This window comes from Mustela lutreola, chromosome 9 (assembly GCF_030435805.1).
Source record: "Mustela lutreola isolate mMusLut2 chromosome 9, mMusLut2.pri, whole genome shotgun sequence".
NCBI classification, from domain to species: Eukaryota; Metazoa; Chordata; class Mammalia; order Carnivora; family Mustelidae; genus Mustela; species Mustela lutreola.
The window spans coordinates 128,485,641-128,504,726 of NC_081298.1; the positions used below are offsets into that span (position 1 = coordinate 128,485,641).

Consider the following 19,086-nt stretch of genomic DNA (forward strand, 5'->3'; position numbering starts at 1 on the left):
CCGCCGGCCCCGGGTTGGGGGACGCGGCCGAGGCGAGCTCCCCGGCTGCTCTCAACACCTGAGGAAACTGGCGGAAAAGTTTGAGAACGGAAAGTCCAATCGTCTTTCAGCTTCCGCCCTCCCTAGGACACTCCAGCCACGGAAAGGTGCAGGTTGTTCAAATCTCTGAAGAACCGCGACTAGCCCGCCCATCCTGTCCACCGACCCTCTCGTCTGTCCAGACTCGACTCTCCCCACTGCACGCGGACTTTCCTGTTTACGCTGACCCACTCGAATCCACGCGACCTCCCTGTTTATTTAGTCAGCTCCTACTCAGGCCATACCAGCCTTGTATGTCTATACTCACAGTCTCCCCCCCCCCCCCAACACACATACACCACCACCATGGTCTACACTGACTTTCTTAGCCCCTTCACTTCTCTGTCTACGCTTGCCGTCCACACAGACCCTAACGTCAACCCTAATAGGAAAGGTTTGGCTGGAGGCCCGTGGCAGCCCCTAGTGCGGGATTTTCCATTGCGCCAGAACATTCCATTTCAGCACCAGTCTTCCGCGGTAACGCTCCAGCTCTGGTTTTTATTCCCTGACCTCTCCTTCCTCCCCTACTTCCCCCTTGTCTGGTTTTGAATTTCAGAGGAAATATAGCCCCTACCCCCAGCCTGAATGTAAGCGTTTGTGGGTTTCAACCTCCTGCCCTCACCCTCCGCTCCCCCCGGACGGAGCTGCAGAGGCCTGAGGCTTGGGTAGCAACCCGGGAGGGGGTATGGTCAAGTAGGGAGCTGCCGGCCCTTTGGCTGGAACTGGGAGGAGCCGGCCTGGGGCGGGCTCTGCCGGGCCCCGCCCTCCTCCTCTGGGGCCGCCGGGGCAGCAGGAGAACTCGGTTCGCAAATCCCCTGCTCTCAGCTTACTCCTGTGATGTCTGAATCCAGGCCTCTGCTCTCTTTGGCTGTAAACTCAGTGCAGGGATTGTGTCTTCTTTAATATCTTGTAGGAAGCAGAGTACAGTGTGGCGGCTGATAAATAATAAATAATAATAATCTACTGAGGGTAGCAGGAGGACTGTCAGTGACAGGGAATGAGGACACCAGGGAAATGGCACATTGGTGTAAGCGTAACTGCATTTCCTGGAAAAAGAAAAAATATATATAATAAAGTTTTGGTGTGTGAAGCCTGGAGACAGGGGAGGAGACAGGGCAAAGCACCGCAGAGAGGAATCCACCCTCGATGAGGGGGTCAGCTAGGAAAAGTAGTGTATCTTTTCCAGAGAGTGACAGAGGGGTGTAGTGGGGGGGTTAGGGGAAGGTGATCTCCGCAAGGGTCCTCAGCAACACCTGAAAGGGAAGATGTGGTTTGAATGCTAAGCCGTTAAATTGGCGTATAAACAGTGATTGAAGAGGACTGTGGATAGAAAATGGAGAAAAGGGGATTACTAGGGATTTTTAGAAGGTAGGTAACCGGTAACAACAGCTAACACTTCGAGCAACTCAAGGCCAAGAGAAGGAGAATGAAGGCACAAGGTGAGTCTGTGTTCATTCGTGTTGCACATGGTCCACATGGACGACGTCGCCCACCCCCCAACACCCCACCCCCAACTTGTAACCCTGTAGGAACCCACTGGGCTACATTCTGCCGCAGCGCCTTACCCGACAGCATCATGGACATATAGCTAAGGCTTGCATGGTCTGCGATCTGTTAGGTTCTGGCAATTGATGCACTCCTATTCTCTTATAGACCATTTTGAACGATCGTCAAATGAAAGGAGGAGAAATATACTCCATGAATCCTTCCTCCATTACATCTCTAGGTGAAGGTATGAGGAGTCTCCTGGTTTCCCTGCCTGCCTTTGTGGAGGGGAGAAACCTTGCTGGATTCCCACCTGCACAAAAGAAGACTTCCTTTGGCCTCTGTGATGCCAAGGGTGCCAGTCCCAGAGTGTTGCGGTGCCTCCAGGGTTCAAACTAGAGAGCAGCTCACTGGGGGAGGGGGTGGTTTAGCCTGTCAATAGAATGGAAAAAGCTGTGCAAATTAGAATCACAGAGGGCTTGTCCATCCTCCCTCCAACCCACCCTTCTTTCATCCCCAGAGCCTGAATGCAAATAAGGATTTCCAGAGTCTGGTAGTCTGCCCCAGTTGCCCCAGGGTCTTGGCCATATAGACTGCCTCTGCTTTGTGTTGGGTAAGGGAACTCCTCCCTTTCTCCGCAGATCTCGCTGGCGTCTTCGATCTGAGTTATGCCCTGCCCTGCTTTGTGTCATATGGAATATGTTCCATGGTTGGCAAGAATCTCTCACATGGTAAGTGGGATTTGTTGGGTGTTGCACATGGGAATTTGTGTCCTGGTCCCAAGTTTCTCCATGAGACACAGGATCTGCACTGTGCACTGTGCTTCAAATGGCAGCCCTCTCTGTCCTGACTGAGCTGCCCCAAGCTAAGGCCTGGGGTCAGGATGAATGTGAAGGAGCAGACTTGCAGTGCACAGGGAGATTACTAGAATGTTCTAGAGCATTCATTCTCTTATTATGTGTGCAATCAGACCAGGGTTTTGTGTTCGAAAGGCTACTACTGTGCCTTAAAGAGGCACCAGAGGAAGCCACACCGGGATTGCCTGGAGTGCCCACTGTGGCCAAATGGACCTCTCTCCTTATTTACATTTATAATCAGCCACAGCAACACGATCATTTACTCAATGACCTCTACAATGCAAGCTCTGGACCAAGTATTCTATCTATGAAATCTTCTTAGTTATCACAGCAACTTGTGGAGTTAGTGTGACCAGTCCTAAAAGCCAGGTCACAGGAGAGGGTAGGTGATCTCCTGAAATCACATATCCAGGAAATGGCCAAGCTGGAATTGGAGCCTGGTTGGTTGGTTCCAAAGCCTCTGTTCTTTTCACCACACTCAACACACGAATGCAATTTCTTTTGTCATTAGCCTGGTGATTTTCCCTTTAAATAGACACAGTGGATGCTGATTTTGCCTTTATCAGCAGCTGGTCCTGGACCCAGAACTGGAAATCAGTCTAGGAATACAAGGAACTGATGTCAAAGGGAGCAGAACATCCCTTTGATTACTGACTGTGCAGGTCACTTACAAGAGTGGACGCCTCATCAGAAACCCTCAGGTCTGAGAGGACATCTGCTGCTAGGAGTGTAGTGGGTGTAAACAGAGCAGGAGCCAGCCTCTCTGCTGGTTGGGGTTTTGTATTTGCTGTTTTGTTTTTCTAACATGACTCTCCACTAAAACCACCCCCCATTTAATATCAAAAGCATTAAAAAATCCTAGGCAAGTCATTGTCCCAGTGGTTAATCAATCCATAAAAATATATTTAGCACCTACTGTGTGTCCAGCATTTCAACCCCATGGTGTTGATTAAAGCAGGAAGCAAGAAGTCACAGCTGCTGAATTTTCACTGTAGCCACCCTGCTCTTTGATGCATCACAAAGACACATGCTCATCATTCAATCAGCCAATTGCTGAGACCCTCCTGCAGCCGGGTGCAGCTCTGTGCCGGGTGTTCCAGAATACAGGGAAGGTATAAGACAGTTTGTTTCATGAAGGGGGTCAAGGCAGCCAAACAACAATATTTGGTTCTGGTTCTTGGTAGAGGTTAAAGGTAGCAGAGGTTGTTACCAAAAAACGTTAACTTAGTACTCATTCATGGTGGGGAAAGGCTCCCAAGTGTTGTAGGGTCCAGGGGATGATCTGGAAGAACTGGTCTGGTCATGGTGGCTTCCTGGAGGAGGCCAGTCTCAGGTTGGGGAGGACTGAGGAGGTTTTCATGGGAGGCTGAGGAGCCCAGGCCAGCCAGACCAGAAGGCAGGGGTCAGGAGGACAGAGGACGTAGTGTCCCCAGAATAGGGGACTCACGGTATGATGGTTTCCAAGACATGACTCGTCAGCAATCATTTCCTTTGGGTGGCAATGAAAGTGTATTTTCCCCATCTGCTCAAATCAATGGACAATTAGAGTCTAAGAATCAGAATAAAACCAGTGGTATCCTTCTCTCCCTTTATTCATTCTCAATGGCAGGAATTCAGCACTTTTTTTTTTAGTACCACTTTTTTTGCAGGTGGCAGAAGTGCTAATTAGAGCCACTAACAATTTTCCTGGGTGGTTCTAACTCCCAAACTGACAAGAAACACTGCTTGGGTGTTTTAGAGAGAGCAGATTCCACTCTTCCCATTGATAAAGCGATTCTTCAAACACGGTGGTCAGAGAAACGGATTGAATAGTTTCTCCATCCCTATGTGTTGGGTGGCAAATTGTTCACTTTACTTTTTCCATATTTAAGAACGGGCCAGTGTTTCCCCATGCGAGAGTACAAAACAGAAAACCTCGGTGATTGGTAGGATAGGTTGTAAGGAGCATTTATTTTGTTTGAGTGTTAGAGGCTTCCTTCACTCATGGAAGTAGGTTCACTAAAAGGAAAATTCAGGAGAGTTTTGAGTGAAGGTAGAATCCTGATAGTTCTCTGCGTACACATATTTTTGAGCTGTTTTTGAGAATAAAGAGGTAAAGGGCCTGCCTGCTCCATGTTTGACTCCAGAATCTGCTGGTGTCATTGCTTTTTATCTCCCTCTGAGTTTTCAGTAGAACTTAGGACCGGGACTGTGTCATTAGTGTGGTCACTTTGAAGCTCCGAATTGGGCCAGAGGCAGGACAGTGACCATCCAGGGCAGGTGACTGCCCTGCTTTGACTCTCTCCAGGATGGAGATCTTCCTGCTTTCTGCCCTCTGCTGGGACTCAGGCTGCCTGAGAGGGTGTCACAGTCCACACGGGCTGTTTGCGGGGGCTCAGCCCGAGGCAGAGGGACCACAGTGCCAAGGCTTTGGCAGCAAAACCCATTTTAATCAGCTAATTAATGAACACGGTCAGGTCCAGGGCGCTGTCTGAGGGGTTGCTGTTTATCTCCATATCCCCAAAGCTGAAGCCTCCTGTCATATTCACAAGCAAAAGGCAGCCCCTTCTCCAGGGATCGAATGCACCCTTCTCCCAAAAGAGCAGGGTGTTGGGAACAAAGCTCTATGTGCTCTTGGAGTCTGAGATATTTGAAGTGTCTAATGGTTTCAGCTCCTTTGGAATATGTGACTGCGTGTTTCATCTTTGTGCTTATCTCTGCTAGAATTTGCAAGGCTGCATACGCTTCCTGGGAAGTGGGTCTGGGAGGAGGAGTTTGTGAGGTCATGCCCAGTGGAAACATGATTGTCAACACGTTGGCCCCAGAGTCTCTGTCCTCAGGGAACCAGAGGCAATAGGGCCTGAACTCAGGATACCTACTGAATATTTACTAAGGGTCTTAAATATAGCCCAAAATCTGTGATAAAAATCACCATCTGGTCCAGGTGCATCTTGCTGTAAGAAAATCTGATATTTGAAAATTCAAAATGATATAACAGAAGGACTTGCCAGTTTGCATTACAAAAAGGATGCACGGGCTTCCCTAAGTGAAGCTTTCCCCTTTGATATTTAATATGTGGCTGATTTATTAAAAATTCTGTTCAGATTCAACTGGTCAGAAACACATTCATTTATTTTTATTTATTTAAGACATGTCACCTGCTTACAAGAGGTCTTGCGCAACTCACAGGTTAAAACATGGGGCAAAAGGAGACATTTAGGAAAGAAATAGAATAGACAGAACCCAAAGGGAGGAGGTAAGGTTAGAAGCATCAAGCATACAAGATGAATGGGTTCTACAATTAGGCTCTCTAAGGGAAAAAAGGGCACATGAGCTAGGTTACCTGATTGTATAAAGGAAGACACATTTGTATCAGGTAATAAAAGATGTTTTGAATAGAAACTACTTAAAAATCAGAGACTGTTATAAATTGAAGAATGTAGTATTGTTGAGATAAAAGGTTTCTCCTCTAGACTTTTGGAGACAAACATGGAAAGGTATAACACTTCAGGCCTGTTATGCTAACATTTTTCACTACTTCTAAACCTTTGAATAATATTTACCCGACGATTTCATTAAAAAAACATTTCAATCCTTTATAGATTTACTTATTGCCGATTCAGGAAAAGGGCTGCCAATCAGACATGTTTCCTTTAGGTGGCTGTGAGTTTTCCTAGAAAGCAACAAGTTTCTTCCAGCTAATGTCTAAACCTTTGATAATGTCAATGTAGCTTTAGGTCAATTTCAAAATTATCCAGAGAGTTCTGGCTAATGTAGAATTTCACTAAAAACAGCTAGAACTTAAACATTAGAAGAGGCGAGTTAGGGAAACATAGGAGGGCTTGGAGAGAGTCAGAACAGTACCTGGGACCTGACATATTTACATACTAGTCTGCAGACGAATCCTATTAAACTGAACTTAGGATTTTAAAAGGGTTGCAGATATGACCTCACCCTGATAACCAAGGTTCTTTTTCCTGGGAATCAAGAGTGACATGTGGTTGTAGATGTGTACATGTTGTTCAAAAGCAACAGAGATGTTAGTTGGGTGACAGTCTATAAAATAATGACATATCAGCAATATCTGGTATTGGTTTAGCACTCACTGTGTGCCAGATGCTGTTCTAAGCCTTTAACTCTCCCTTTAAATTTGTCTCTTATATTCCTAACAAAAAAGGATGTGAAAATTGGTGAATCCTGAGTCTAAAATTTTAATGTAGATGCAGAGAGGGACAGGAGCTCTATCTTCAGGGTGGAATCTGGCCCAACCCATAGCTAGATGGGGGACAGAGGTGGCTCATTCTGGACACACATCTCAAACCCAGAATCAAAGTGGGAGGTTGTGTGGTGCCTTTTCACTACCTAAGCATACACCAGGTCCCCTGGTCCCAGTAAACTCTGGACATGCCCAGCTCATGGTTGTACCTCTCATGTCAGGGAAGTCTGTCCTAAAGGAGACCAGAAGCTCAATTAGAATGAGAGAGAGAAGCCCAAGTGTATTAACTATGGAAATACAAACTTCCCCCAAACCTAGCTGCTTAAACAAGATCCATTATCTTTCCCAGTGTCTGAGGGCTAGGAATCCAGGAGCAGTGTAACTGGGTGGTTCTGGCTCAGGATTTCTCATGAGGCTGCATGAAGACATCATCAGGGGCTACAGTTATCTCAAGGGTCTGCTAAGCCTGAAGGATTTGCTTTCAAGCTCACTTGCATGGCTGTTGGCTAGGGGCCTCAGCTCCTGGCCTTGTGGATTTCTTTATGGGGCTGTCTCAAGATGGGGCAGCCTGTTTCTCCTTGAATAGCAAGTGATGAGAGAGAGAGAGAGAGAGAGTGCATGAGAGAGTACTAGGCAGAAACAGCAATGTCTTTTAAAACTTAATCACAGATGAACGATCTAGACCAATAGAAGTTTAGTGTGAGAAGGGACCAAGGTGGTGAATACCAGGAGGTAGGATCACTGGGAGCCATCTTGGAGGCTGACTACCAGGGCAATCATCTTAGCTTCTGTGATTTCCAGAGAGGGGATGAGTGGGCATGGTAGGATGTATTTTACTAGATTTCAGGATTTCAGGCTTTGGAAAGTCCGACAAAGTCAGTGGACATGATATGAGACTCCAAAAGGGAAGATGGCTCAAGGACTCTTATTGATAAAATTCTTAATGTATATTGCCAGTGTTCTTGAAGAAAAATGGTAAGGTGGGAGCAGATGTTGATGAAAGCAGAGTGGCTATTGGAAAGCTCCCCTTCAAGTACAGCTGGCACAGGAGAGAGGAAGCCATCGGTGTAGTAGAGGCACACAAATCTCGTTAAGCCTAATTACTGAGGGCAGCACAATTGTAAGGATAACAAAAAAAGCTTTTTTTATTTGACATGAGCAAAAAATCAAGAAAAGACCTGACTGGTGACGGTGGGAAGTTCTCTAATACTAAACATTTCTGTAAAGCTAACTCTTACTGAGTCTCACTATGTACCAGGCAAAGTGCCAGGTGCTGAGGATACAAAGATAATTAAGAAAAGGTCGCTGCCTTCGAGGATCTCCCAGTCTAACAGGAAGACACACATATAAACAAATGCCATTCTGCAGGATCAGTACAGTAATGAGATTCAGTGCAGGTAGACCGGGGACATTAGGAGAGACACTGCCAGTGCTACTTGGGGGCAGGCGGGTCAGGGAAGGCTGTACAGAAGAGATTACACTTGAGCTGAGTCCTAAAGGATGAGCAGGATTTTGCCAAAGGAAGAGGGGCAGGAGAAAAAGAATTGCCAAGTGCAGAGTGTGGGAGCAGGGCAGGCTGGGGAAGCTGCTGGTGCTTCACAAAATGAGAGCAGGGTGGAGAGTGCAGATGGGGCTAGAGAGGCTCTGCACTGGGGATGCATGGGCCAGTGTTGCTCTAAGTGGGGTCCTACATCAGCATCAGTTGGGAGGCTTGTGAAAATGCAGGCCCCCTGCAGCCCAATCTTATGTCCACAACAGCAGATTGTTGACCTTACCCATTTTCTCTTCTTCCTGGGCTAGACTACATTTCCCAGCTTCCTCTGCAGTCAGATTCTATTTCCCAACCTCCTTTGCAGCTGGACTACATTTCCCAGCCTCCTTTGCATTTAGACTCTAATTCTCGGTCTTTACAGTTAAGTGCACTCATGTCAATGGAATATGAATGGAAGTAATATGTGCCATTTCCAGAACTGGCCCATTAAGATGTGCCCTGAATGTTCTCCATTACCTTGTCCTTTTCTCCGTGTTGATGGAGGTGAGCACAGGGATCTTGGAAGCCACATGTTGGGGATGGCAGAGCTATTAACATTGAGGAAGCCCTGGGTCACTTCTTCATTGTTTAGGGAGGGCCACCCACTAATCTGAAACACCAGTATTTGAGTTTCAAGAGAATAGAAAACAAAATTCTGTCATGTCTGAGCAGTTGTAAATTTGGGGGGTCTGTTTGTTTTTGCAGCTAGCATTTCCTTTACTAATACAGCAATGGACTTGGCATCTAAGAGAGGAATTCTTTGGAGAATCTGCCCTTTTAACAAGCACCCTAGAGAAGTTAGAGAGTCACTGCTCTAGAGCAAAGAGGAACCCACCACTCATGAGTGGCAGACCAAGTAACATGATGCTATTTGCATTTTAGAATGGCAGTGAGAAAGCAGAATTTTACCTCCCTCTTCTTTGCCAAGAAGAAGGAGGTAAAGAAGATTGCCAAGGTGAGAAATCTACTGATGAAAAAGAAAAAGAAAACTGTGGTAAGAGAAAATTGAAGTTCAAGATGAGTAAAGAGATTATAACAAGCACCAACCTGCTGTAAATGAGCTCAAGTCTCTTGGCCAGGACAAATTACACTCCAGGGAGTAGAGAGCTCACCACCGATGCTGTAGTGTCTCTGCTGATAATCTTTAAGAAACATGGAGATGGGGAGAGAAAATGGAACACTTGAGATAGGAAAATGTAGCTTTGTTTAAGGGGGTAGGGGAATGATTCAGCAAATTACAAAAGTGGGGATATCCTATCCACCTCTTTCATTTGATTATTTAAAGTTGATTTGTGAGCACATGAAAAATCCAGAATTCTCTAGAAGCCCGTGTGGCTTCTTTAAGAGCAAGTCACAACAAGGTAACTATATTCCCAGTTTTGTGATAGGATTGCAGGATTATCATGTCAGGGAATTGTGTTAGTTATGGTAGAAGCAAAGCACAACTCAGCTCAGTATTTGTCAAGGAATCTCATGAGAAATCTGTACACAAGACAAAGTAATTGTAACTTCAGACTGGTATGCGTAGTAGGTGAATTTAAAATTGTATTATGGCCATACCTGAAGATGCCGATCTATGTCAGTGAGAAAGTAAATTACTAGCGAAAGGCCACAATCGTGGTTCCATCTGATATTTTCACTAGTGATACAGACATAGATGACTTAGTGAATACTTAACCAATCTTCGGATGACATGTAGGGAATATATAATTAGTTGCATAATCAGACCCCCAAATAGGCTCAAGTACCAAGAAAGGAGATGAACCAGACAAATGAGTAGGATTGAGCATGTGGGTCCAGACAGTCCCCTGCACAAGTTTGGGGCTAAAAGATGCAATAACTGTGGTTTGAGAGAAAGACACAGAACCATGCCATCAAGCAGCAGTGTGGTTCCACTTTGCACAGCCCAGAATGGACTCAGAGTTTAGCCATAAGGCTCTGGGCTTAGCTGAGACCTGTGTGTGGTTATCTGAAGGGTGTCAGGAGCAGAGGGGTCCAGGCAGATTTCACAGGGGTCTGATGGGTGGATTCAGGCCCATGAGAGGATGAACTCCCTACAGCCATCTCACAGCGGTCCCAAGGGATGGGCTGCTTGGGATGTAGGAGCGCCTGTCAATGGACATGACCAAGTGGAGAGAGAAAGTCCCTCCGTGGGACATCATGGAAGGGATGAAGGATGTTTGGTCACAGAAAAATCAAGAAAGTCCCTCCACATTTTAGTAGCTACTATGACTGACTGTCATTTTTTGAGAACTTAAAATGTGCCAGGCCCAGTGCTAAGTGGGCTCAAGAGCCCTGTATTAGTTTCCTTTTGCTGCTGTAACAAATTACTACAAAATTCATGGCTTAAAACAATACAAATGTGTTATCCCTCAATTCTGGAGATCAGAAGTCCAAAATCAGGGTGTCTCTAGGGCTCTGTTCCTTCTGGAAGCTCTAGGGGAGGATCCTTTCTCTTGTATTTGTTGGCTTCAGGAGCCCGTCTGCCTGCCTTGGTTTTTGACCCCTTCCTGCGTCCTCAAAGTTAGCACAGCATCTGCAAATCTCTGTCCACCCTTCTGTCTATCTTTCTCTCTGCTTCTGGTATCATATCTCTTCCGATCTTGATCATCTTACCTGCCTCTCTGAAGGACTCTTGTGGTTACATTATATTGGACTCAATATAAATCAACTCTCCATCTCCACATCCTTAGCTTAATCACATCTGTAAAGTTCCTTTTGCCATGTAAGCTACCATACTCATGGGTTTGGGGGAATGGGACAATGACATCTTGCTGGGGGAGGGTTGTTATTCTGTCGACTACAAGCCCTTTATAGATTGTCTCATTTAATTTGTTCCCTTTCTATCTTGATGATTTAGGCATTATTTTCACCTAACAGATGGAGAATCAGAGCCACGGGAAGGTTGAGCGATACATCGTGCCAGGATGAGACAAGACAATGGGGATTCGAACTGGGTGCTGATTGGTTTTTTAACCACTCTGATGCTGTAGTGCACGTAGTATTATTATTTTTAGAGCCCATAATTCTCAGCACTAATAATCGCTTTTCTTTAGTGGTGTTAATTTAGTGGTGACATTATTGCAGCTTGTTTTTCCAAAATGTCACAGAAGTCAGCCATTTCCAGCTAGTACGAAATGGAACGAGCCTCTCTTGCTTTCCCCTCAGCATCTCCAGTTCACAGCAATCCCCCCTCCTGGATTTTGTCACCTTGGGCTTTCTCAGCTACAGGAGTTTGGAATGGTGCTATTTTCTGAATTCAGATCTGACAATCTTTGTCGACTAAAGGTTATACAGCTGCAAAAGTTTGTCTTTAACCCAAAGTCACAGCGTTGTCAGGGAGAGTATAAAGAGATTCCCAGAAATGCAGGTTAAAAACCTCGTGATTCAGCAAGGTAGCAGGGGCAGCATCGCGACGGTGGCATTTAGGTCCCAGGGCAGGCGGCATCGTGGCCATGTCTGGCTGAAACCGGCACCCAGGCCCTGGAGAGGTGGGCAGTGCAGGCATCTCCTGCCCAGGCCTTCTGTGCTGGGATGTTTCTTCCAGCAACTGAGCATCCACAGCCTTGTCTCCCCAACGGTGAAGCTCAGAGAGAGACAAGCCCTGTTTACAGATGAGCCCCCAAGGCTCAGAGCTGTGCTCCAGGTCACCTGACCAACCCATGGCAGAGACTGCGCCCAAAGTTGAGAGCCCTGGCTTGTCGTCCTGGCTCTGCCACCAGCTGCTGCTCTGGGACAATGAGTGTGGCCATGAGCATGTCATGTCTTTCTCTGTTCTTCCTTCTAGGATGCTCCCTGTTGACGAGTAGGAGCTCTACTTGTCACCCACTTCTCACTGTGCTGAGCTGGGCCAGCCTGGGCCTTCCATGGGAACTGAGCTGGCTGTGAATTGAGCCCAGCCTCTCTGGAGAGGAGCCTCTCTGTTGGGAAGGGGGTCTCTGATGACACCAGGAACTTTTTTCCAGCAAGAGAGTACACACAGTATAGGAAGGGCTTGGCTGGGGGTGAGGGCCGTGAACTACTGGGATGCTGAGCAGTGGCTGGATGGCTGCAGAGGAGGGAAGGGCCTCTAGGCAGTGGAATTTAGCTCCTATTCAACTGCTGGGGCCCAGCTGGCCCTCCCGGCAGGTTGTTTCTAGATGTTCACATGGCACTGCCATGGCAACTTTCATCAAGCTTCAGCTATGAGGGTAGTATTGATTGGGCAACTTAGAGTCTAGAAGGAAAGGTTTTGGACAACTTGTTTATACACTGGGCTGAAAAGGCAGAAACTGCTCTTACTAAATATCTATTTTGTGCCTGCCACTGGCTGGGGTTTTCACTGACCCTGGATCCAAGAGGAATATAATACAGTTCCTGCCCTCACAGAAGTTCAGTCCACATGCCTGTGGGTGCTAGCCTTTACCAGACAACATAAGGAATAAACAAGGTGGTAATTAATGAAGATAAAAGGAAGTAGCAGGAATAGTAACCGAAGGACTAAACAGAGTGGTAATTAACAAAGATAAAAGAATTAACAGGAGTAGAAAGTGAGGAAGTGCTGAGTTTGGGAGTACCCAGGATCTGTTTATCTGCCAGAACTCTGGCCTTAGGACGAGAGAGTGAATCTTTTAGAACATTTCCCAATAGGAGGCTTGATTTCTTAAAAGTAATATTCTGCTGCTCATTTGTTTTCTTTGTTTAGCTTATAGTCCACTAGGACGCTTGGATCTTCTTTTCTCCATCTTGCATCTAACTTTTGTATAGTTGCCATCTTTCCCTGGAATGTACCCTTCTCAATGCTCAACATTTCTCTGACAAAAGAGTGGAAACAGGAGGTAATTTTTTAAATGTTCAATTTATTTTATTTTACTTTTTTGCTTTTCCCCCAAACAGCTTTATTGAGTTATAATTTATAGACCATAACATTTACCCATTTTAAGTGTGCAATTCAGTCAATTTTAGTAAATTTACAAAGATGTGCAACCATCACCACAAGCAGTTTTAGAATATTTCCATCACCAGAGGGAATAATTTAAGGGCACAATACAAAAAAATATGGGTTTATTCAACCTGCTTGAACATGCATTTCTGAAATTATTGTACTTAAAATATGTCAGCAAATTTTGACTTACTTCGTGGCGAATTTTTGCAAAAAAAGCAAAATGAACTGGAAGAATCCCTGTGCCTGAAATCTTAGGAAACCATTATCCACTTTATAGATCACTTCATTAATAAACAGATTATTACAAAAGTAATTATTTTAGAGATGGCAAGTGCCATTAGCTAATACTATGTTGTTGTCTACTGGGACTTGCAAGAAGTCTTTTTAATTTGCTCTTCAAAAATCATTTACACCCATAAAACCACTTCAGACAGCGAAATGAATCTAGGTATGGGCAAACCTTAGTTACCATGGCAAAACCAGTTTCATCTTTTTACCTTTGTAATTTGTTGCCAGTGAGATTTTTCTGTTCTCTCCAGAAATCCCTGTTTTGTGGAAGGACTTGTGTGGTGAATCCCATCACTTTGTAGAAGTGTCTAGCCCTCCAGCGTGAAAGGCACCAGTCAGTCATCCAATCCTTTGGGGGTAAAAAGTACACTGACTATTGAACGCCTGGATGGTTCCATTGTAAGTACCCCTTTTTGCATGCCTAGTAGTTAGAAAGTTCAGAATGGGTGGCTGGCCCCTCCATTAGGTATGCCTTTCCTTTCGTGGGCTGATCCCTCTGGTAGAGCTTATGGGAAGGACGTAAACCCCTTTTCTTCTAATCTTATATTCTGTCCTCCTTATGCCGTAGATCCATCAAATATAGAGAAATTGTGTATTCCTAAGCAGAAGAGAAATCATTCTTCCAATAAAAGTATAGGAGAAGCATGATCTTAGGTTGGAAGCTCTTAAAATGCTCTCAAGTTCCATTTGTGAGAGTATATTGGGGATTAAATATTATACTGCTGGTCTGCTTTTTGTTAGAAAGAGACAAATGCCCAGAAACATAATTTCATCAGAGACTTAGTATTTATTTGTAAGTTTAAATGTGAAGTCATTGTATATTCAGAGATGTGCACACTATCAAGGATGCCTCCTGATACATTTTTACGTAGTGAACATACTCTGATCAAGATAGAGAACATCACACACACTCCAAAACCTCCTGTATGCCCTGTCCAGCATTATCTCCACAGAGTAGTCAACATCTGTGTTCTATCAGAAATAGATTTGTGTTGCCATGTAAATGGAATCACACAGTTCGGTAGATGGAACGCCCCCCACCCCCGCCTTCTCCATGGTTTTGCTTTCTGAGGCTTTACTATCTGTAGTTTCAGCTGGGGTCTGGAAGCTGATAATCCTTCTGACATGTGTTAGAAGGTCAATAATAGCTGAATGCTACATCATAACACCTACATCTCACCTCACTTCATCTTACCACATTATCATTTTACCATCTTGTATCAATCATCACAAGAAGAAGGGTGAGTACAATACAATAAACTATTTCATATTGAGTGTGTGTATATGTGTGTGTGAGAGAGACCACATTCACGTAACTTTTTATTATGTATGTATAGGGAAAAAACCGTACTATATGTAGGTTTGGTACTGTCCATGGTTTCAGGCATCCTCTAGGGGTCTTAGAACACATCCCCTGCAGATAAAGGGGGACTACTATATGTATCTTTTTGTATCTGAATTTTTCACCCAATATTAGTGTCTGTGAAATTCATCCATTGTCTGTAGCAGTTTTTACACTATTGTATATGATATTCCATTGTATGACTACACCATAATATAGTTAGCTTTTCTACTGTTGAGAGACATTTCTAGTTTCTAGTTTTTATCTAGTAGGGATAGTGTTCCTATGAACGTTTTTTATACATCTTATTGTACAACTAGGTAGACATATCTATTAGAGTAGAATTGCTAGGTCATGGGAATGCAATGTTTAGCTTTAATAGATAGGATAATTAAGACTTTCTAATTCTTCCGGAGTCAATACTTTCAGGTTGTGATTTTTTTAAAAACAGAATTTGTCCATTTCATCTAAATTATAAAATTTATTGGCACAGAGTTACTTAGAGCATCTTCTCATTGCCTCTTTGATAATTGTATGAATTTCTAGTGATGATACCTTTTCTCATTAGTGATATTAATAATGTGTTCCTTTTTTCCCTTGATCCATCTTTCTAGGGATTTATAAATTTTATTAGTCTTTTTAAAGAACCAATTTTGGGTTTAGTTGGTTTTCCTCTCTTCTATCTTTTTTCTATTTTACCTTTTGCTTATATCTTTATCATTTCTTTCCTTCTAGTTTATTTGCCTTAATTTTGGTATTCTTTTCTAACTCCTTGAGGTAGTCATTCGGTTATGAATTTTCTGCTTTTTTTTTTTTTCTAAAATATACATTTAAGGGTGTAAATTGTTCCTTTAAGCCTAGCTGAAGTGCTGTGCTACAAATTTTTGACATGTTGATTCATCAATATTATCCAGTTCAGAGTATTTTCTAATTTCCCTGAATATTTCTAATTTCTGATTTGGTTTTTGAATCATAGGTTATTTAGAAGTGTTATTTAGTAATTTCCAAACATTTGAGGATTTTTAAAGTGTTTCATATTGATCGCTAGGATTTTTTTTCTCACTCAACTAAGAGGACATACTCTGTTGAAACTTTGACCCTTTGCAATTTATCGAAATCTGCATTATGATTTGGAATATGGTTTATTTTGTTAAATATCCCCTGCACACTTCAAAATAATGTCATCCTGCTCTTGCTGGGTTCGGCATCCTACCTATGCCAACAAAGTCAAGTTCGTTTCTCATGTTGTTGAAGTCCCCTTTCTCTTTACTGATTCATTGTCTGATTAGTCTGTAAGTTGCTGAAAATGGATTTGAGATCTTCAACTATGCTATTGGATTTACTTGTTTTCCTTTTAGTTCTGTCTGTTTGGGCTCTGCATGTTTTAAGTTTTGTTTTTAGATGCATACACATTTCAGGTTATTAAATCTTTCTGCTGAATCGAATTTTTGTTATTGTGAAGTGCTCTGCTTTATCTCTGGGAATACTTCTTGCCTTAAAGTCTTGCTTTGTCTGATAACAGTATAGATAAGCCAGCTTTCCTTTGGTTAGTATTTCTGTGGCATATTGACTCTCAACGTTTATGTGTCCATCTGCCATAAGCAGCATATAGTTGGGTCTTTCTGTTTTGTGTTGTTTTTTCCAGTCTGATAGTCTTTTAATTTTAATTGGATAATCAAGTCTACTTATATCTAACAAATTCCTGATTTTTTGGTGTTAATTTTATTGTCTTAATATTTATTTTAAATTTGCTTTATGTGGTTTTGTTCTTCTTTTTTTTCCCATTGCCTTCTTTTAATAAAGTACTTTTCATTATTATAATTTCTTCTATTAGCATGTTTGTTATAAATTATTTTATTATTTATTTAGAATTACCCAAGAGCAGTGGTTGGCATACTTTTTATTTTCTGGGCAGAGACAGATAGTAAATATTTTAGGTGTAGACGGATATGCATAGTCTCTGACTCCCTTGTCCCCCTCTCTCCTCTTCTTCTTCCTTCTCCTCCAACTAGTTTCTAAAAATGCAAAACCATTCATAGTTCCCAAGCTGTATAAAATAGGCTGTGGGCTGGATTTGGGTGTGGGTAGGATTTGGATGTGGGTAATAGTTTGCCAAACTCTGCTAAAGATATGCCATATGCATTCACAGGATCTATTCTTTGGTTAATAATTTTACTACTTTGTGGACAATTCATGGACCTTACAACACCTTAATTCCATTTACCCAATTCTATTCTTCCTTTTATGCTATTTTGGTCATGTATTTTACTTCTCTATGTATTTGAAATCCCACAAGACATTATTACTTTTACTGTTTTAAAGATTTTCTCTTCTGTTTATCATTTCTGGTGCTATTTCTTTTTGCATTACTTTTCTTCCAAGTAGGATCATGTCATCAGAATAACTTCCTTTAGTATTTCTTTTAATGTGTGAATGTTGACAATACATTTTCTTATTTTTTATTTGCTTGAAATTTTTACTCATCTTCATTTTTAAGGGTATTTCTGGTGGATATAGAATTCTAGACTGACAGCTACTTCTTTCTGCCCTCAGCCTTTTAGCTCTGTCATTCTATTGGCTTCTAGCTTCTATTGTTGTGTAGTATGGGTCTTATGATTTCGCCTATTGAATTCTTTCCCTCCTCTGGCTATTTTAAGATTTTTATTTTTATCTTTATTTTTTGATGTTTTAGCATAATATGCCTTTGTATTCTTATCTTTGATTTTATGTGTTTGGGTTTGTTGGTGCTACTTGAATCTATATATTCTGCTCTTTATCTCTTTGAATACAGATTCTGGTCTATTTCCACTCTGCGGGGATTCAAGTTCCACATATGTTGGTTCTTTTCACTCTGTCTCTTAGGCTGTTTTCCCTGTTTCTTTTTCTCTCTCCCTTTTTGTGTAGATATGTGTCTAATCGTTTTTCTTCTGTTTCAATTTGATTATTTTTCTACTGACCTATTTTCCAATTTACTAATCCTCTTTTCTGCTGTGTCTAATCTGCTGTTAAACCTATCACCTATTTATTCATCCTTAATTTTAGTTATGATATTTCTCAGTCCTAGAATTTTTGTTTGCTTCTTTTAAAATAGATTCCAGGTTTCTATCCATCTGTTTGTTTGAACATCTTAATCCTAGGTTTATGGTCTTTGATAACTACAGTACCTAGATCACCTATATGTTTATCTATAGTTTCTCTGTCTCTCTTTTTTAAATTTGGTTTTGTTTCCTAGCATGCTGAATATTTTGATTGAACACTGGATATTGGGAATGAAGAATGGTTGAGGCTCTGAATAATTTTGCCTTCTTTTGGAGAGGATTTTTTTTCCTCCTCTCCACCCAGAATAGGCAGAACACCTTGATCCTGTCAGGAATTGAGATATTTTGAAGTTGGATTTTAGGCTTTGTGAGGGCTGGTCTCTGCCTGGCTTGTTCTGTCTCTTAGGATATAATCCTTCGTCTGTCTCAATAAAAACCCAGGTTATTTACTGAAACTTCTCCTCCTTGGTGGGCCCTGAACATCAATATTTTTTCTCCTTAGCACTTGGAGACTGCTCATACTCTGACTGGTTTTTCAACCTTTTAGAAGCTGTTTACTGCTTAGTTTCTTGGCCGCTTGCCTATCATGTGGAAAGCTTAGGAATGAAAAAATTCCTTGAGGGGAAATCAAATGAGAATGCCTGGCTTATTTCTATTTAGGCTCTTTCTCCAGGATAAGAGTTCCCTATGTTCTGACTGCTTCGGTAGATTTGCACTTCAAATTTTGGCTTCTCAGACCACTTGGGCTACTACAGTTCTAGACCAATGTTTCTCCTCTGTCTCATTGATACCCCTTGAGAACTGGCAAATGCCTAGAAGGGAAAGCATGAAGGAAATTTCGGTTTTACTCACTGCCTTTCCCTTTTCTCTAGAATCTTGGCCTCTAAAGTCCTAGCTGCTTTTACTCTCTGATGATTTTTAACAGCTATTTTATGCAATATATTTAGCTTTTACAGTTGCTCTTGGCCAAAGTCTCCAGAGATTTATTTGTTCGTTTGTTTATTCATTTTTCAGTTTTGAGATTCATATTTTATTTACAAGTAAATGAAGAATGTCTCCTGTAAACACTAATTTGGGACAAGAAGAGCAATCTAAAGTAGGTGATGGCTCCACAACACTGTGTGAAAGGAGGCTATGCCCTGTTCTTTTTGAGCAATGATTTTGCCATTAATAAGGGGGGGAAAAAAGACATGTAATTTCTTCATGTTGCATGTGTGAAAGAATTCAAAATAAAAATGACTTTTCAAATCTCTACAGTCCCTAGTCAAATGTGTGAAATGACCAGTATGTCACTTTTGTTCAGTGAGCACTCCCGCTCCCCAAGAGCAATAGCTTCTGAGAAACTGAC

The 19,086-nt window shown here is 42.6% G+C and overlaps 1 long non-coding RNA gene across 1 annotated transcript; it reads left to right on the forward strand.

Moving 5' to 3' along the window:
- The first annotated feature begins 1,310 nt into the window (after positions 1-1,310).
- Positions 1,311-14,593, forward strand: LOC131807310 (uncharacterized). The gene is made up of 4 exons (XR_009344384.1): positions 1,311-1,517; positions 2,205-2,294; positions 13,610-13,757; positions 14,447-14,593. It is a non-coding gene; the product is annotated as an uncharacterized LOC131807310 (long non-coding RNA).
- Positions 14,594-19,086: the final 4,493 nt, after the last annotated feature.